Raw genomic sequence first — 20,157 nt, forward strand, 5'->3', positions numbered from 1 at the left:
CACTAGATAATTGATTTGAGAATTTTATGATTTTCTAATATAAACATTTAATGCTATAAATCTTCTAAGCATTATTTAGCTACACTCCACACATTTTGATCTGTTGTGTTTTAGTTTTCATTTAGTACAAAATATTTATAATTTCTGTCACAGTTTTTTTTAGATCTGTATGTTATTTAGAAGTGTGTTGTTGTTTAATTTTCTTTTTTTTTTTTTGTAAATGACAAACATTTATGGTGTCGCTTATGGTAGAAAAAACTTCCTACACTAGATGCACATGACCCAATTGTTAAATAGAACATTTTGAAGGTGAACGCACACCCTAACCCAGGTTTTTTACTCACTTTTTAAGATGGCCAATTCTTCTCACCCCCAAAGACATGTGAGCAACTGCTAATGAAAAGCAGTAAACAGCCACTTGGGTTGTAGCATTTTCAACTCCACTCTGAGGTGAATATTCCAATTACATTCGAGACTTAAGTTCTCTCAATTTTTTCCTAATGAAAGTTCCTGAGTCCAGTATTTACAATATTACAGCACTAGCAGATCAGTGTCTACAACTCATCTTTTTCTGCTGTATCCTCTTCACCAGTTGGGGGAGGGCCTGCCCTTCCATAGAATTTGCTGATAATTGGTTGAACAATTTCTTCTAGTTACTTCTTCTTAGCTTTGAAGTCTTCAGTGTCAGCATCTTGGTGGCTTTCCAGCCATTCAGCCTTTTCTTCTACAGTTTTTTCCATGGTCTTCTTATCTTCAGAGGAAAGTTTACCTCCCACCTTTTCTTTATCTCCAAACTGATTCTTTAGATAATAGGCATAGCTTTCCAACTCATTTCTAGTATCAATGTACTCCTTGAACTTGTTGTCTTCCTCAGCAGACTTCTCAGCATCATTAACCATCCTTTCAATTTCTTCAGGTGTCAGGCGATTCTGGTCATTGGTAATTGTGATCTTATTTTTGTTCCCTGTACCCTTGTCTTCAGCTGTCACTCGAAGAATACCATTCACATCCATCTCAAAGGTAACTTCAATCTGTGGGACCCCACAAGGAGCAGGAGGAATTCCAGTCAGATCAAATGTACCCAGAAGATAATTATCTTTTGTCAGGGGTCGTTCACCTTCATAGACCTTGATTGTAACAGTTGGTTGATTATCAGAAGCTGTAGAAAAGATCTGAGACTTCTTGGTTGGCACTACTGTGTTCCTTGGAATCAGTTTGGTCATGACACCTCCCACAGTTTCAATACCAAGTGTAACAGGATACACATCAGGCAGTACCAAGTCACCTGTATCTTGATCACTGAAAGCACACCAGCCTGGACAGCAGCACCGTATGCTATAGCTTCATGTGGGCTTATGCCATGGGATGGTTCCTTGCCATTGAAGAACTCTAACCAGTTGCTGAATCTTTGGAATTCCAGTAAAGCCACCAACAAGAACAATTTCATCAATGTCAGATTTCTTCAAATCAGAGTCTTCCAACACTTTCTGTACAGGCTTCATAGTAGACCGGAACAGGTCCAGTGGAGCGCTTCAAATTTGGCCTGAGTCAGGGTCTCAGAAAAGTCTTTTCCTCCATAGAAGGACTCAATTTCAATTCTTGCTTGATGTTGAGAAGACAGGACCCATTTGGCCTTTTCTACTTTGCGCTGGAGTTTCTGCACAGCTCTATTGTCTTTCCTGACATCTTTGCCGGTCTTCTTTTTGTACATTCAAAAAGTACAAATAGCATTTGTACTTTTTGTGTTCAAATAGTGTTCCACGACATGCTGGTCAAAGTCTTCTCCACCCAGATGAGTATCTCCATTAGTGGGCACAACTTGGAAGACACCATTGTCAATGGTGAGAAGAGACACATTGAAGGTTCCACCACCCAGGTCAAACACCAGGATGTTCTTCTCCCCCTCCCTCTTATCCAGGCCATAAGCAATAGCAGCTGCTATAGGCTCATTGATGATCCTCATAACATTTAGGCCAGCAATAGTTCCAGCATCCTTGGTTGCTTGGCGTTGGGCATCATTGAAATAGACTGGTACAGCAACAACTGCATGGATAACCTTCTTTCCCAAATAAACCTCAGCAGTTTCTTTCATTTTAGTGAGAACCATTACAGAAATTTCTTCAATAGCAAATGTCTTTGTTTGCCCACCTCCAATATCAACTTGAATGTATGGTTTAGTTTTCTTTTCAACCACCTTGAACGGCAAGAACTTGATGTCCTGCTGCACAGACAGGTTGTGCCACCTGCAGCCGATGAGCCACTTGGCATCAAAAACCGTGTTCTCGGGGTTGGAGGTGAGCTGGTTCTTGGCTGCATCGCCAATCACACATTACCATTTGGGAGTGAAGGCCACATAGGACAGGGTGATGCTGTTGCCCTGATCGTTGGCAATGATCTCCATGTGGCTGTTCTTGAACACACCGACGCAGGAGTGGGTTGTCCCCAGGTCGATGCCAACCACCGTGCTCACATCCTCCTTCTTGTCCTCCTCCTTGGCCCACGCTGCGCTGAGCAGCAGCAGCATCGCAGCCACCAGGGAAAGCTTAATCTTGCCAGCCAGTCGGGCAGCAGCAGGCAGGGCGTCACAGGCAGTCCAGCCACAGGCCGCAGCACAGGAGTGCAGCGCGGTTACCGACTTGCAGGTGGCAGGGGCCGGGGTTTACAAGGTGCCATGAACCAGGTGAAGGGCAGGTCTGGAAATGCAGGCCACGGCGCTTACGTCTCACACTCGCGAAACACCCCAACGGGTTGGTCTGTCTGTGCTGTCTCGGCCGGCATCTGTAGTGTTTAATTTTCAAACATTTGAGGGGTTTTCAGTTAAAAGATGTCTTTTTGTTACTGACTTCTAGTTTAAATTCACTGTGGTCAACAAGCATAATTTGCATGAGTTTAATCATATTAAGTTGGAGACTTATTTTGTACCCAAATATGATCTTGGTGAATGTTTCATGTGAACTTAAAAAGAATATGTATTCTTCTGTTGTTGAGTGGTGTATTCTATAAGTGTGAGATTTTTCTGAAAATCTACTTCTTATCAATTTTTTGAATTAGTGTTAACATGGTGTATTTTTTACATCCTTGCGCTTTTAACCCATATGTGTCCTTATATTTAAAGGTGGTTTCTTGTGGATAACACACAGTTGGATCCCATCTGACATTCTCTGCCTTTTGGGCTGTTTAGACCTTTTTTTTTTGAGATGGAGTCTTACTCTGTCGCTGAGGCTGGAGTGCAGTGGTGTGATCTTAGCTCACTGCAACCTCCATCTCTTGAGTTCAAGTGATTTTCCTGCCCCAGCCTCCCGAGTAACTGTGATTACAGGTGCCTGCCACCACACCCAGCTAATTTTTGTATATTTAGTGGAGACGGGGTTTCACCATATTGGCCAGACTGGTCTCAAACTCCTAACCTTCGGTAGTCCACCTGCCTTAGCCTCCCAAAGTGCTGGGAGGCATGAGCCACCGCACCTGGCCATAGAACTTTACACTTAATAAAGTTATTGATATAAATGGGTTTAACTATACCATCTTGCTATTTCTTTTTTATTTCCTCATTTGTTCCTTGTTCCTTTCCCCCTCTTTCCTTGCATTCTTTTGTAATAAATGAGTTTAAAAATTTTCATTTTTAATCTTCAGTATTGGCTTATTTTCTCTTTGTTGTATTAGGTTGGTGCAAAAGTAATTGCGGTTTTTGCCACACCCTTTTGCACCAACCTAATAGTTTTAAGTGGTGAATCCAAGGTTTATATATGCATCTTTATCTTATCACAGTCAAATGTTTCAAATAATATACCACTTTACACAGTGTAAGAACTTTACAATAGTATACTCCCATTTCCCTCATCCTGCTTTTTTTGCTATTGCTTTAATAAATTTTACTTGGGCAGTTCGGTGGTCCCGCGGGTCTGTATCTTGCTTCAACAGTGTTTGGATGGAACAGATCCAGAGACTCTTCCTTCCAGCCTCCGACCGCCCTCCGATTTCCTCTCCACTTGCAACGTCCGGGACCATCTTCTCGGCCATCTCCTGCTTCTGGGACCTGCCAGCACCGTTTTTGTGGTTAGCTCCCTCTTGCCGACCAACCATGAGCTCCTGGATTCATCAGAATTATTCTACCGACGTGGAGGCAGCCGTCAACAGCCTGGTAAATGTGTATCTTCAGGCCTCCTACACTTACCTCTCCCTGGGCTTCTATTTCAACCACGATGATGTGGCTCTGGAAGGCCTGAGCCACTTCTTCCGCGAATTGGCCAAGGAGAAGCACGAGGGCTAGGAGCGTCTCCTGAAGATGCAAAACCAGTGTGGCGGCCGTGCTCTCTTCCAGGACATCAAGAAGCCAGCTGAAGATGAGTGGGGTAAAACCCTGGATGCCATGAAAGCCGCCATGGCCCTGGAGAAGAAGCTGAACCAGGCCCTTTTGGATCTTTAGGCCCTGGGTTCTGCCCACACAGACCCGCATCTCTGTGACTTCCTGGAGACTCACTTCCTAGATGAGAAAGTGAAGCTCATCAAGAAGATGGGTGACCACCTGACCAACCTCCACAGGCAGGCTGGCTGGTCTGGCGGCTGGGCTGGGCAGGTATCTCTTCCAAAGGCTCACTCTCAAGCATGACTAAGAGCCTTCTGGGCCCAGCCACTTCTGAGGGGCCCCTTGCAAAGTAATAGGGCTTCTGCCTAAGCCTCTCCCTCCAGCCACTAGGCAGCTTTCTTAACTACCCTAACAAGCCTTGGACCAAATGGAAATAAAGCTTTTTGATGCAAAAAATAAAAATAAAATAAATAAAATAAATAAATTTCACTTGTACACATGGTATAACTTCCACAGTACTCTGTTATTACTTTTTATTAAAACCACCAATAATCTTTTAATGAGATTCAAATGAGGAAAAAAGAAAGCCTTTTATATTTACCCACATATTTACCGTTTCTGCTGCTCTTCATTCTTTTGTGTTGATCCAAATTTCCATCTGGTATTATTTCTTTCTGCCTGCAGAACTTTCTGTATCATTCCTTGTAGAACAGCTCTGCAGGCAATAACTTGTTTCAGTTTTTGGTTGTCTAAACAGTCTTTATTTCACCTTTAGATTTAAAAGATTTTTTGCTGGGTAAAAAATTCTAGATTGGGCCAGGCACAGTGGCTCGTGTCTGTAATCCCAGCACTTTTGGAGGCCGAGGCGGGATCATCTGAGGTTAGGAGTTCAAGACCAGCCTGGTTAACATGGCGAAACCCCGTTTCTACTAAAAATACAAAAAATTAGCTGGGCGTGGTGGTACATGCCTGTAATCCCAGCTACTCAGGATGCTGAGGCAGGAAATCGCTTGAACCTGAGAGACGGAGGTTGCAGTCAGCCAAGATCGCACTATTGCACTCCAGCTTGGGCAATGAGAGCAAAACTCTGTCTCAAAAAAAAAAAAAAAAAAAAAAAAAAAAAAAAGGCCGGGCACGGTGGCTCACGCCTGTAATCCCAGCACTTTGGGAGACCGAGGCGGGCGGATCACAAGGTCAGGATATCAAGACCATCCTGGCTAACATGGTGAAACCCTGTCTCTACTAAAAATACAAAAAATTAGCCAGGCGCGGTGGTGGGTGCCTGTAGTCCCAGCTACGCAGGAGAATGGCATGAACCCGGGAGGCGGAGCTTGCAGTGAGCCGAGATCGTGCCACTGCACTCCAGCCCGGGCGACAAAGCGAGACTCCCTCTCAAAAAAAAAAAAAAAAAGGAAAAAAGAAAAATAAATAGAAAAAAGAAAAATTCTGTATTGACAGATTTTTTTTTAAAATTTTTCTTTCAGTACCTTAATGATGTCTTTCTATTTTCTTCTGGCTTGCATGCCTTTCTGACATAAAATCTGCTATCAGTTTAATCTTTGCTTTTCTATGCATAAAATGCCTGCCTGCCTTTAAGATTTTTTTTTTATCATAATTTTCAGCATTTTGATTATGATGTACCTTGGAATGGTTTCCTTTAGATTTCTTCAGCCTGGAGTCCATTATGCTTCTTAGGTTGGTGGTTTTATAGTTTTCACCAAATTTGAAAAAATTTGGTCTTTTTTTTCAAATAAACTTTCTGCTTCTCCTTTTTTCCCACCTCAGGACTCCAATTACACATATATTAGACTGCTTGATATTGTTCTAAAGGTCACCCTGTGGATTTTTTTTTTTCCCAGTCTCTTTTCTTTTAGTGCTTCATTTTGGATAGTTTATATTGCTATGTGTTCAAGGTCATTGCTCTTTTTCTTCTGCAGTGTCAAATCTGTCATTTTTCATTTAATATACTGCGTTTTTTAATCTCTAGAATTTCCATTTGCTTCTTTTTTCTATCTTCTATTTTTCTTCTTATCATGTTCGTATTTTTTCTCTACCTAGCTGAAAAATGTAGTATATTTATAATAGCTGTTTTACTTTCCTTGTCTGCTAGTTTTACCATTTGTGGGTCTGTTTCTATTGATTGATTTTTCTTCTGGTTATGCAGAAAAAAATTTTCTTTTTTTTTTTTGCATACCTGGTAATTTTTTATTCAGTGCTAGATATTGTTATGTGATCTTCTAACAGGATTCCAAGAAGATCAAACAAAGATATTGTTTGTTGGTTGCTGGTTTTATTTTACTTAAATAGTGTTGTTTCTTTTCTGGTGCTTGTTACTTGAAATGAATTGGAACTTTTCAACCCTTTTAAATTTGTTATGGTAGGTCCAAAGCAACTTTTAGTCTAGGCATAATGTAGCACCAATACTAAGGCAATTCCCTTCTGTGGCTTCTACCCAATGCTCCAGGTATTAGGAGGTCTATTCCCAGTTCTGTGTGAGCTCTGGGAATTGGTCAGCCTGTTTTATGCTGATGGTTCTTTCTTCATCTTTGTGTAGTTTCCTCTCATGCATGTATAGATCAGTACTCAGTCATAGACTTGCAAGGATATTTCTACAGACCTCCAAAACTCTCCCTCTGTGTAGGTCCCTCCTAACTGGTGCTCTGCCTTACAGTAGCTTCCTCGGCTTCCTGAACTTTCATCTCTAACTTCTCAACTCAGTCAGACTGCTGAGTTCTGTTTTGGTCCCCATTCTCTTTGCTAAGACCTGAACATTGCCTCTATGCAGTGAGTTGGTGCCTTGTTTCCCTTCTCTCAGGGATGGAGTTTCTGTGCTGCTTATTGTATGATAAAAAGCTGTGAAACAATGCTTTGGTATTCTTGTTGCTTACAGTGTGAGGTTGTCTGGTCTCTGTTACTCCGTCCTGGCTGGAAGCAGAAGTGATCACTCCTTCCTTCTTGGGACACTTTTTCTTTTTTTTCTCTCACTTTGCTGGCCACTCCATCTCATTTTTAAAATTGTCCTTCTAATCTACTTATAAATATTAGCATTCCCTGTGCCTCAGTCTTAGGTCCCCTTCTATTCTCTATTCATTCTCTCCATTGGTAGATTCATCTAGCCTGTTGCTGGGTATGATTGACTCTTAAATGAATATTCACAGCCCAACCTCCGCTGAGCTCCAGTCTCACACATCTGTCTTTCTATTTGACGTTTCTATGATGTCCACTATGCTACCTAACAAGCCCACAGTAAAGCTTCGGAATTCTCTTATCTCTCTCATGTTCCTCCCACCATCTTTTTTAGCCCAGTAATGTGGTTTATCCAGTAACTCATTGTCTTAATCTGTTTGGGCTGTTGTAATAAAATACCACAGACTGGGTGGCTTATAAACAATAGAAATTTGTTTTTCACAGTTTTGGAGGATGGGAAGTCCCTGATCAAGGTACTAGAAGATTTGGTGTCTGCTAAGGGTCTGTTTCCTTCACAGATGGATATCTTCTCATTGTAATCTTACATGGCAGAAGGTGCAAACAAACTCCCTTGGACCTCTTTTATAATATTAATAAAAGGGCACTAATCTCATTTATGAGGACTCTGCCCTCATAACCTAATCAACTTCCAAAAGGCCCCACCTCCTAATACCATCACTTTTGGGGGGTAAAGATGTCAATATAGGAATTTTGGGCACATAAACATTCAGACCATAGCACTCATCATTTACTCAGAAACTCAAGACAAAAATCTTTGGCGTCCTCTTTACTATTTTTTTTCCTTTTCCTCTAACAGCAAGTCCATTCATAAACCCTGCAGGTTTGGCTTCAAAAATATATTCCAGAGCATCCCGCCTCTTAAACCACCTTCACTGCTACCACTTTAGTCTCTGCCATGATCATTTCTCACCTGCGCTATTACAATAGTCTCCTACACGATCTTTCTGCTTCTACTCTTGTCTGTTTCCACTTTAGCCTATTCTTCCCACAGCAGCCAAAGTGACCTTCTCAAATTTTCAATCACATCATTTTATTTCTTTGCTTAAAACCCTCCAGTGGTTTCTGATCACATTTACAATGAATATAAATATCTCACCATAATCCATAAGACCAAACATGATTGTTCCCTGCCTCTCTCTGTAACTTAATCCACTAGTATTCTCACTTCCATCCATCTACTCCAGTAAGACCCAGTTTCTTTCTAAATCCTGAACACAATTATGATTTTTTTTTTCTGCTGAGGACCTTTGCCCATGCTACTCTCTCTGCTTTTTGTGCTTATCAACCTAATCTTTAAAGTAGGGCTTTTCTTTCTTATCACTTAGGTCTTACCTCAAATATTATTTCTTGAGAGAGGTCTTCTCTGACCACCTAATATAAAGAAGTGTCTGACCCATGTTGCTTCCATATCCCATTACTCCCCCCCTTTTTTAAATAACTCATGTTTGTTAATTGCAAAAAGGGCCACAATTTTCCATCCTTCCCTTTATTGGTGTCTCTTTGCAGCATTGATGGGACTTTGTAGCACTTTCCATCAAGAGATGGGGTTGATTTCCCTATTCCTTGGATCTGGGCTGGACTTATGACTTACTCTGGCCAAAAGAATGTTTTAGAAGTAAAGGCATGCCAGCTTTGAGCCTCATAGTCTTTCACACTTACTCTTGGATCCCTGAAATTGCCATGTGAAGGAGCCTGAGTTAGCTTGGTGGAGGATGGGAGAACATGTGGAGGAAAACTGAGATCCTCTAGCCAGTAGCCAGCTTTCCCCAGATACAGCACCACCTGAACCAGTGGCAGACACATGAAGGAGTCCAGATTGGACCAGTAAAACTGTGAAGTCATCTATAGACTCATGAGCAAGAATAAATTATCATTTTAAGAAATCATAAAATATTAGCATGGTTGGTTATAAAGTAAAAGCTAACTGATCAGTAAGAATAAATTTAAGAAATCATAAAACATTAGCATGGTTGGTTGTGCAGCAAAAACGAACTGATCTAGCCTATATCACAATCTGAAATTATTTTATGTACATGCTCATTTCTTTATCATGTCTCCCCCACGAAAATATAAATTCCTCAAGGGTAGCTATCTTTCTCTTTATTGTACTACAGTGGGTATTGCAATGGATCAAAATGACATATGACATTTTGAGAAAGACCATAATATTGGCATTTTATTGCAAAGGTAAGATATGGACACCAAGATCTTCTATACTTTGTCCAAACTTCCTCCCGAGAGAAAGCCACAGGTAAAGAACTGAGGCAGTTTTGTTCCTTGAGAAGCATGATGGCTAAAATAAACTAAAGTAAACCACTTAGGGACCGTGACACTCACAGGGGATGGCCCTTTTCTGGGAGGGGAGCAGAGAGAATCTAGCCCAGGGGAAAGGAAGGTGGGAAGACCTGGAAACCTCATTCTCTCTCCTCTCTCTGCCCCCAAGTCCTGCTATCATATCCTCCTCTTGTTCACCATAACTGACGGTTCCTTCTCATTCTAAGGAGACTCCACCAGGGTCCTTGGAGGAAGAGCAGAACCCAGACTAGCTTTTGGAGGAGTTTAAATTAGTAATAACACCCAAAACCAACCCACCAAAGGAAAATGCAATGACCAACTAACCAACTAACCATCCGGGTCATGGGATATAACAACAGCAGGGGAGAAATATGGACAGATGGGTTTCTAAAGGAGTACTCCTGGAGCTGATTAGAAATTTTGATCTAGCGTATAACTTTCTGGGCAGCTTCCAAAATGTAAGTAATTCAGATTTCAAGTTTTTTTAAAAATGGAAATAATGGTATTATACCAACAAAAATATTAATATTTTGATACTTAAAACTGGTATGTGATGCTGGACTGCCCAAACACCTACAGCCTCTATCGCAATCACCATCATGTTCCCAGCTCCTAGAACTGCTCCTGGCAGGTTCTCAATCCATGGATGAATACATGAATGAACAAATGCTCCCCAGGATTTGGCTGTGGGAAGAGGTTGGGTGGAGGTCCAGCCCCAGGGTAGGCAGCTGTCCTCAAGCTCCCCCATCAACCGACACATACATGTCACCTCCCCAGATAACAGCTGCTCTAGCAGGCAGGCTCCAAGTCTGACGGGGGAGCAGGAGGGAGACTGTGGGTGCTCCCTGAGGGACATGCATCCTAGGTCTAAGACTGCATGACTGGTAAAGATGGTGGTGCAACCCTCCATGGCCTCCTGGTCTGGTAGGGCTGAGATACCAGCAGCGATGGGGCTAGGAGGAAAATAATAGTCACAAGCAACAGTAATGAGTACCTCCTTGGTGCTTTCTGTGTACCAGGCACTATGTTAAGCCTTTTATATATTATGTTATTTTCATCTTTATAGCAGTCCATTTTGTGGATGAGGACACTGAGGCTGAGTGAAGTTAAATCAATTGCCTGTGGTCACACAACTAGGAAGTGGTAGAGGCCAGGATTTGAACCCAAGTCTTTGTATGCCACACTTCCTGAAGGCTTTGCTGGGTGACTGCCTTCCTTGTCTTTCCGTTTTGAGCCACCTCTTGCTTTCATCTGTCCCAGTGGAGGGCCAGACCCCCACTCTGAGCCCCCACCCCATCCTCCAGGTCTCCTGAGCCTCACCCTGCCTCATCATGTTATCCTCTTGGGATCAGTCTATTGTCCATCTTCACCTGGGGCCCCCTTTCCAAATAGCTCATGCTCCTAGCATTTCTCTGCATTTGAGCAGGCCTGAGAGACTCATCCTAGAAAGGACCCAACTACCTCCTTCCAGGTCAGTGTGGTTTCCTTATAGGTCCCATCTCTCATCCCCTCAAACACACACACACACACACCATCCATTTACATGCATGCCACCTCCCCAAAGAACAGACACAGCCTACACTGAACACGAGCTCAAACAGTGAATGTATTATATGCCAGAGACCCACACCATGCACAGATGAGTCATTGGTTTCCACCCACATGCAGTATATGCTCCATATACGTGTGTACACAGGCTCCCAAAACACCATACACACAAGGGAGCCACACGTCAATTACATGTGAGTCATCCACACACACACACAATTGTACAAACATGCAGTGTATGCTCTACATAATGTATACACAGGCACCCAAACACTGTACACACAGTCAAGACACATACCACATACATGCATAGGCACAGCAACCACGAAGCACACCTGGGGCAGGTGCGCACATGTATCCACATCCCTGCTGATGGATGGCCATTTGCTGTGGTGGGTAGTTGAGGCGGGGTGATAATTTCCTTGCACTACTCATCTTCCAGGTGCCCTGATGTGCTCCAAGGGGTGTATGGAAGAATAGGGGGAGAAGCTGGAGCTGAAGTGAGCTTAACAGGCACTAGCACAGCTGTGAGCAAACAAGGTCTCCCGCTCCTGCTAGAAATCAATAATACTACGTTTGTGGGAGAGGATCTTCGCGATGTGGCCAATACACTGAAGAAAAGGGGGGCTACTGAGTCCTCTGAGGAATGTAGCAAATGAGTGATCATAATTTGGAGGATGAAACAGAGAAAAAGTAAATGGGATTCACTTTAGTGTTTTTTTTTTTTGAGACAGAGTTTTGCTCTGTTGCCCAGGCTGGAGCGCAGAGCACAATCTCAGCTCGCTGTAACATCTGCCTCCCAGATTCAAGTCATTCTCCTGCCTCAGTCTACTGAGTAGCTGGGATTACAGGCACCCACCATTATGCCTGGCTAATTTTCGTGTTTTTAGTAGAGATGGGGTTTCATCATGTTGACCAGGCTGGTCTCGAACTCCTGACCTCAAGCGATCTGCCCTCCTCAGCCTCCCAAAGTGCTGAGATTACAGGTGTGAGCCACTGTGCCTGGCCTAACTTTAGATTTTTGAATAAAGCAAAGCATGAATGGGAGAAGTTTCCCAAAGATGAGGACCCTCCTGTTCCTCTAAGGATAATGCACAGAGCTGGAAGAAGGTGTCTACTGGGGAATAAACCCAAGGCTGGTGGGGATCAGACTCATAGCACCTTGCAGCAACTGGGCTATTTTGTCCAAAGTGCTTCTTCCCCCTGCCTAGATTTTGAAGAATGATTATTGTGCTGCCAATAAGCTTAAATGGAAATTCAGTCACGTCTGAACCTGGGCAGGCCACATCTTGGGCATTCATCCAATTGCATGGGTTGATTGACCTGAGGCAAGGTTTGTATGCAGAACTCTAGAGGCAGAGGTAAGGAAGTGAGAAGGCAGCTGGAGTCCAGTGCTGCCCAGATCAGGGAACTGAAGTCCCAGGGGGTGAGCTGGGTTTTCTAGTGGCCCAGGGACTGAAGGCACAGGCAGCATGGCTTTGTAGCCCAGAGGCCTGTGCAGAACAGAGTGGAGTACAAAAGCCTCCCTGCCACCTTTCCTGGGAGCACAATGGCTTTGGATTAGGAGGGACTGCCGGGACTGTGGTGTTTGGATTCTCTGAACACAGCATTCTGCAAAGTGAAGGATGTTCTTCCTGAGGGCACTGGCGACAGGGACATGTTGGGGTTCCAACTGAGATGCCTCTGAAGGGGACAGGGACAGAAAACACAGGAACATTACTTGGGAGCACATGCGAGTCTGCACGACCCTTGGACATTTCCGTAAGGCAAAGGGGTCACAGTCGAGGGGCCTGGAGTTTGCAGTAGGTAGACCAGGGTGGAGGTGTGAACAAGAGAAATTTGTGTAATTCCATTATGTGACTTCAGTCAATTCTGCAGGACTGTTGGGAGATATTCCAGTTATTTTGTCAGTTTACCTCAAACCGTATTTGTCCCTGAACAACAGTAGCAGGTGACTCAAACAGCACTCCCTGGGTGGACCCTTTCCTACAGTTCCCCAGGGTTTGCCCCATTTGCTCATCCTGCCTTGTGGGGGTGGGGGAAGCTTTGCACAGGTGCCCTCAAGGGGTGAGTGTTGGGTAAGTGCTTGTGTGGAATGGATGGCACCATCTGGGTCATTCTGGAGCGGCTCCTCCTCCAGGAATCCAGAAGAGTCTCATGAGAGGATCCCTGGAGGAGGGAACTGGACCATTTGTGTTGGGTTGAGTTGAGTTCGGTCAGCAAAGGTGGGGCTAGGAAACTTTCCTTAGGCAGAAAGAACTCTGTGAGCAAAGCCAGGGAAGTAGGGAAATGCTGGTCTTATCTGGGGAGTGAGAAAAAGCCGGCTGAACCAGTGTTAAGGTTAATTTTGTGTCAACTTTATAGGCCATGGGGTCCCCAGATGTCCTGTCAAATGTTGTTCCGGGAGTCTGTGTGAGGGTATTTCTGCGTGAGGTAACACATGATGGGTGGACTGCATAAAGCAGGTGGCCCTTCCCTATGTGGGTGGGCCTCATCCAGTCCACTGAAGGTCTCAATCTAACAAAAAGTCTGAGTAAGAAAGACTTCTTTCTCTCTGCCTGTCTTTGAGCTGGGACATTGGTCTCCTCTTGCCTTCAGACCTGTACTGGAACTTACACCATCGACTCTTCTGGGTCTCCAGCTTGCTAACTGCAGATCTTGAGACTTCTCAGCATTCATAAATGTGTGAGCCAATTCCTTATAATAAATCTGTTTGTATATATGTACACATATATACTTATCTGTAGCTTACATGTATATGTATATGTGTATGTATACATATATGTATACTCTATTGATTCTGTTTCTCTGGACTAATGCAGTTAGAGCAGTGGTTCTCAACTGTGACGGTGCTTAACATCATCGGGCAGAGGCAGGGTGAGTGTAGGTTCAATAAACATAATTCCCTGGTCTCCATCCCCACAGGTTCTGATTCCCTCGGTCTGGGTGGGGATCTTGGGCATCTCTACTTTTTAAAAGCCCACCAGGGACTCTTGTGCAACTCGGGTGGGAAGCTCTGAGCTGTGGCGTATGGGATGTGTGAAGAAGAGGAAGGAAAGAGATGTGAACTTTTTCAGAGCATCTGTGTGTTGCAAGTATTTGCATAGAGTTGCTTGTTTAATAATATACAAGACAACCCCACTGGCAGTGATGATCATTCTCCCCATTTTCTTGTAAGAAAACCAGATGATCAGCAAGTAAGTAGATGACCCAAGGTTATAAGAAGAGTAAGCAGCAGAGCTGGGATTCACACTCAAGTCTGTCTGACCCTAAAATCTGAAAGATGAACCTGGAAAGGTTTGGCTTAGAAACAGCATTTGCCTTTTACTCTGGGAGCCATGGAGAGCAGTAGAACATGGTAATCCCTGCTCTGAGGTCAGATTCTCTCATCAGAAACTCCACGTTCCTTCCTGGGAGGAGATCTTCAAGCTTAGGGAGCCTGCAGGATCTGTGAGTCCTATGGTAATACCTTGCACTTTTTAATGTTAGTGAAATACTGGCATTGGGCTGGTCCTGAGAAATCAGAGCATCCCCTGATTCCCCTGCCTTCCTTCCAGGGGAGGCAGTCTCATTCATAATAGATGTCTCATTTATTTCTTTAATCCCTTGATAGCAGTGTTTGGCACACAATAGGCACTCAATTAATGTTTATGGAATTAAAGTAAATGGTTTTCAAGGTCACAAAACAGATGCAACCATGCTCAGAGAAGTTTAATGTCTTTTCCAGGTCACAGCTATAACAGAGCTTGGACTAGAATCAATTCTGATCCCATCCAGTGTCCTTTCCACACTGTCTTTCCACAGCGTTGTTAGTTTCAGAATCATAGGCATTTTTTTGGGGCTAAGTGGTACTCAGAAAAGGTTTACACAGCATTTACAAATAGTGTTCATCTTCTGTGTCCTCTCTAGCTCAATAGCAGTGGCTGTTTGCAGTGCTGAATGGAGAAAGTTTCTGAGGCTTATGAGGAAAGAGTGCTGTCATTGATTGGTGATGCCTGCCATGAATGTGGGATTCTAGTCCAAGCTCTATGTGCTTTCCACATGACTTTGTAGTTCTTCCTTCTAAGGCAAAGTATATTTCCCTGGCCTTGAACTTTGAGCTTGGTCGTGTGATTTTCACTGACCATGAAAAAAGGCAGAAATCGTGGGGTGCCAGCTTGAGCTAGGCCTCAAGAGGCTGCCACTGCCATGAGAAGAATATAACCCAGTTAGTTGGCTGGACCCAGGAGAGTGAGGCAAATTTATAGCTGACTCAGGTCAAACCCGCAGCTGGGAGTTGCCCAGCTAAACCCAGCCTGGATCAGATGACCCCCAGCTGGCTGAGGGACCTCTGAAGGCTGTTTATGGAAACTCTTTCTGGGACTGCAATTTTACTGTGGAGTGAGCAAAGGACAAAATGCTACAGGGGAGGAAGGACATCTTGTCACAGATTGACTTTCCCTTCCTCTTCCACCTTTGAAAGGAGCCTAGGGGCTCTGGATGCTGCTGAAATGGAAGTATCCAAAAGCTAGCAAGCCTCTCACCCAGACATGGCTCTGTGGCAGGCCACAGGCTCCACACAGAACATCGGTTGCTTTGGTTTTGTTTGATCAGCCTTGCAAACCATAGCCTTCCTGCAACCCTTCTGGGGGGTTGTAGGTATAAGCCTGTTCCTTATTCTCTGCAACCCACTTTGGTTTGGGCTTTTACTCTCATTGCCTGTTCTTCATTCTCTGCATCCCACTTTGGTGTGGGCTTTTCCTCTCTGCAGGAGGAGTGGAGAATGTATGAGCAGGGCAGTTACCCCAGTCAGCTGTGGAGAGAATGGGTCTTGCCTTAACTGGGGAGCAGGGCAGGTCTGTGATGGGTAACTTACGGGCAAAGAGGACCTGACAGAGTCCAGGAGAATATGCAAAACTGTGCATCAAATAGGCAAAGACTCAGCTTTCCACATTCTTTGCTCTGAAGTTCAAGCAGAAAATGTGAGAATTGATATGCTAAATGAATACAAGGAAAGAAATTCTTCCAGCAGATCCTCTGGTCTGAGAATTTTTCCCCAGATGAAGAAAAGAAAGGTGATACACATGCTAAAGCATTTTTAACTGGCATCTCTCAGAGGCTATCTGACTTTGAGGTCATTGGGTTGAGAGGAAGAAACTAGGGCCAAAGAGGGTGGGGACCTGCCTAAGATGGCAGTGATTTGGGGGCAGAGCAGGGACTGGGACCAGGTGGGCTACATCCTGATTGGGCTTTTCCTTTGCTGAGCAGCTTTTCAGGACCAACCTGGTCCAAGACCAGGGCCGGGATTGACCACCTCACATGGTTCAATTTTCTATAGACTTAGTAGCTGTCACCTATCTTCCTGCTGGAAAATATCCTTCTGCAAGTCTACAGCTCTTCTCATGGCATGGCCGTACTGTCCTTGTGTCCAGAGTCACTGCTATTTGCTTGCACCATTGATAATAGGGCTGTGCCCCTGTTGCCCCGGATGTTGACTTCTTTGAGTGTGGCTATCTTCCTGCACAGGGGGTACCTGCACTGCTGCAATCTCTGACACTGATGACAAAACATGGAGGCTGACTGCACTGCTTTCTCTGGCCCAACTCATGTAATCGGGGCAGCCCACTGTTCTCCAGCCTGTCTGTGCTGGAGAAATCCTCATGCATCACCGTAAAGCAATGATCCACAACCCTGGATTATTTCTTTCTCTTGGGTTAACAACTTTATTGAATAATTGACAGAACATTTACTCCCTTACAGGTAAATTCCATTCCTATCCTTGGGGAGTGGTGTTTCTTCTGTAGTCTTGGAAAGATAATCACAAAATGGTCCATGATTGATGTATTTCTAAGAATTGGGTTTTTCTGTTCATTTTATCTGTGATTGCTTTATTATACTCATGTAATAAATGGGAAACTGAGGTTCAGAGAGTGTAAGTGGCCAGCCTAAGGTCACATTGCTGGCTATTGTTGGAGAGGTGGTGTTATGGGGTAAATGTTTGTGTCTCCACAAATTCCTATGTGGAAATCCTAATCTCCAGTGGGATGGTAATAGGAGGTAGGTCCTTAGGGAAGTAAGGGAAGTAATCAGATTTAGATGAGGTCATGAGGGTGACACCCTTATGATGAGATTTGTGCCCTTACAAGAAGAGGAAGAGATAGGATATATCTTTCTCTCTCTGTCTCCATAAGCACAGACCAAGGAAAGGTCATGTGAACATATAGTGAGAAGGTGGCTGTCTACAAGCCAGGAGATGGGCCCTCACCAAGCATTGAATCTACCGGCACCTTGATCTTGTACTTCCCAGCCCTTAGAACCAAGATAAATAAGAGTCTGTTGTCTAAGCCATCCAGTGTATGGCAGCCTGAACCAAGACAGGAGGTGAGAAACCAGGCCTCCTGACTCTCAGCATAGCTTTCCTCTCCACCCAGTGTCTTTTGGAGAGGGTGACTGTACACTATCGCTTAGGTGGCTTAAGGTTTTGCTTAACTCCCTTCTGTGGGGTACAGCATGCCAGAGGGCGAACAGGATCATCATGATAGCTTAAGGCTTTATTTAACCAACTACTTTGGGATGCAGGGTGTGGAGGGGTGAACTTCATTCTGCCCCTCTGCTGGGGAGGATGGAGTGGGCTTGGCTGCGATTCAACAGTCTTCACGACACAAAGTTGGAAAAATGTTTTTCTCTAAGAACACTGTGGCAAGAGAGCAGGAGCAGACATCTTGCTGTCCAACAACCGAGGTAATTAATATTCCATTAACAAGGCCATTACAACTCCTGAATAGAAATATACTTCATCTTAAGGTGCAAAGCCTACTTCTAAGTGAGGTGTAACAGCTGAATAAGCATACCTGCTGATTTATGTCCATAAAAGTTAATTTATTAGCAATGTCTTAATTGTGATGGTGCATAGAGTCCCTGAGCCATTAGCAAAATCCTCTAAAAGCCGCTGACGAGAATAATATGCACAATAAATGGGATGAGCAGCACTTTTTCTGCTTCTGAGGCTATAGACTTGCTAATAAGGCTGGGCTGGTCTTTTAATGGAGTGTCTATGTGGGTGGGAGGGTGCCCTAGTAGAGTGCAATGGAGAGTGGCTTCATCCCATGCTTAGGACCAGCCCCACAGCTGCATCTTGAAGGATGGGTGGTATTTGGAAATGTAGAGATGCTGGGAGGGGTGAGGGCAATGGGAGAAGACTATTCAAGGCATAGTGAATGTTGCACAGAGGTGGATGGGAGCTGGTGTGGAGGAATAACGAGTTGTCAGTTTGGCTGGAGAACAACCTGGTTTCATGTATTGCCTCCTCCTTACCTCCTTCTCCCTCCCTCTCCCTCCATCTTTCCTCCTAGCACTGCCAAGAGCTTGACCCTGTATAGAGTACACACAGCAGATTAGTAGTTGGGTATCTTTGTGAATGCCAAGAGGTAGACTCTGGTCTCCTTCTTATATAGATTCAGACATACTGCCATTCCCCCCACCCCCTAAACCTGGAATGCTTGAACTCAAGAACAAAAGCCTGGTAGAGCCAACAACCCATGGGCTTTGAAAGGAATTACTTTGCACACTTCAATATTCATCTAGGTGGATTAAGCAGAAAAGCAGAATCTTCTATCCCTTCTGGTAACTCTAATGGTCAAAGAATTGCATTCTCTCCTTTCCCTGTTTTCCCCAAATGGGAAAGAAAGATATTAGAGTCCTCATGATTAGGAAAAGCAATTCCAATGGCCGCTGCCAACATCTGACACCCAAAAACTCTTCCTCATGTCTTTCACAGAACTATTTTCTGAAAAGGACAAATGGAAAGAGTGGTTTGAATCGATGTACTCCCAGATGGCCACAGTGGCAAGCTTTGTCCCCAGGCTTCCCACCCACAGCTCTGCACCACCTCTCCTGCACGTGCCACTGTCCGTACCAGGGACACTGGTGAGCCAGGCACTTCATTAGTCTTGGAATGGAATGCACTCAAGAGTCCTGCAGAGCGTCACTGTTAGTTCCACCCACGATACTTGTTCTAATCGGCCAAACTGTTTTTCTTAAACTAGTTTGAATTTCAGTTCTGTTACCAAAAGAATTATGATTAATGTAGCCATGCCATGTATTATTCAATATTTTTCTTTTACTAAACAATGTAAGGGAAAAAAGCAGGAAAGAGCCAGCAGTGTAAGGAGAATGTCCTGGCTTTGAGATATTGTCAAAATCCTATTCTTATTCTTTTAAATAAACTCTTGTTGTTGTTGTTAAGATGGAGTCTCGTTCTGTCACTCAGACTGGAGTGCAGTGGTGCAATCTCGGCTCACTGCAACCTCTGCCTCCTGGGTTCAAGCGATTCTTGTGTCTCAGCCTCCTAAGCAGCTGGAACTACAGGCATGGGCCACCACGCCCAGCTAATTTTTTGTATTTTTAGTAGAGAGGGGGTTTCGCCCTGTTGTCCCAGTTGGTCTCAAACCCCTGAGCTCAAGTGATCTGCCCACCTCGGCCCCCCAAAGTGCTAGAATTACAGATGTGAGTCACCGTGCCTGGTCTAAATCAACCTTTTTTGAGGTGTAAACAAATGTACAATAAAACTCACTCGTTTAAAGCATATGGGTTAAGTTTTGATAATGTATACACCCATGTAACTACCACCTCAATTAAGATATAGAACATTTCTATCTTCCCACAAAGTTTCCTGGTGTCCCTGTGCACAATTATCTCTGTTCAACCACTCTTCTGGTTTCTATCACTATAGCTTAGTTTTGCCTGTTATAGGATATCACATAAATGGAAGCATATAGTATGTATTCCTTTTTATCTTTTTAAATTTTACTCAGCATAATTGTTTCGAGATTCATTCATCTTGTATATCAATAGTTCATTTTTATTGGAGTGTAGTATTATTCGGGTATGACACAATTGCTTATCCATTCACCTGTTGATGAATATTTGACAGGGGCTATTATAAATACAAGTGTTATGAACATTTATGTACAAATCTGTGTGTGTGTATCACACACAATTTATTCTTGATAGATACATAGGAGTGGAATTGCTGGACTATA

The 20,157-nt window shown here is 43.8% G+C and overlaps 1 pseudogene; it reads right to left on the bottom strand.

The window, feature by feature from the left end:
* Positions 1-250: 250 nt before the first annotated feature.
* Positions 251-4,083, bottom strand: LOC718408 (endoplasmic reticulum chaperone BiP pseudogene; annotated as a pseudogene).
* Between the last annotated feature and the right edge of the window lie 16,074 nt (positions 4,084-20,157).

The sequence above is a fragment of the Macaca mulatta genome, chromosome 1, assembly GCF_049350105.2.
Source record: "Macaca mulatta isolate MMU2019108-1 chromosome 1, T2T-MMU8v2.0, whole genome shotgun sequence".
Lineage (NCBI taxonomy): Eukaryota > Metazoa > Chordata > Mammalia > Primates > Cercopithecidae > Macaca > Macaca mulatta.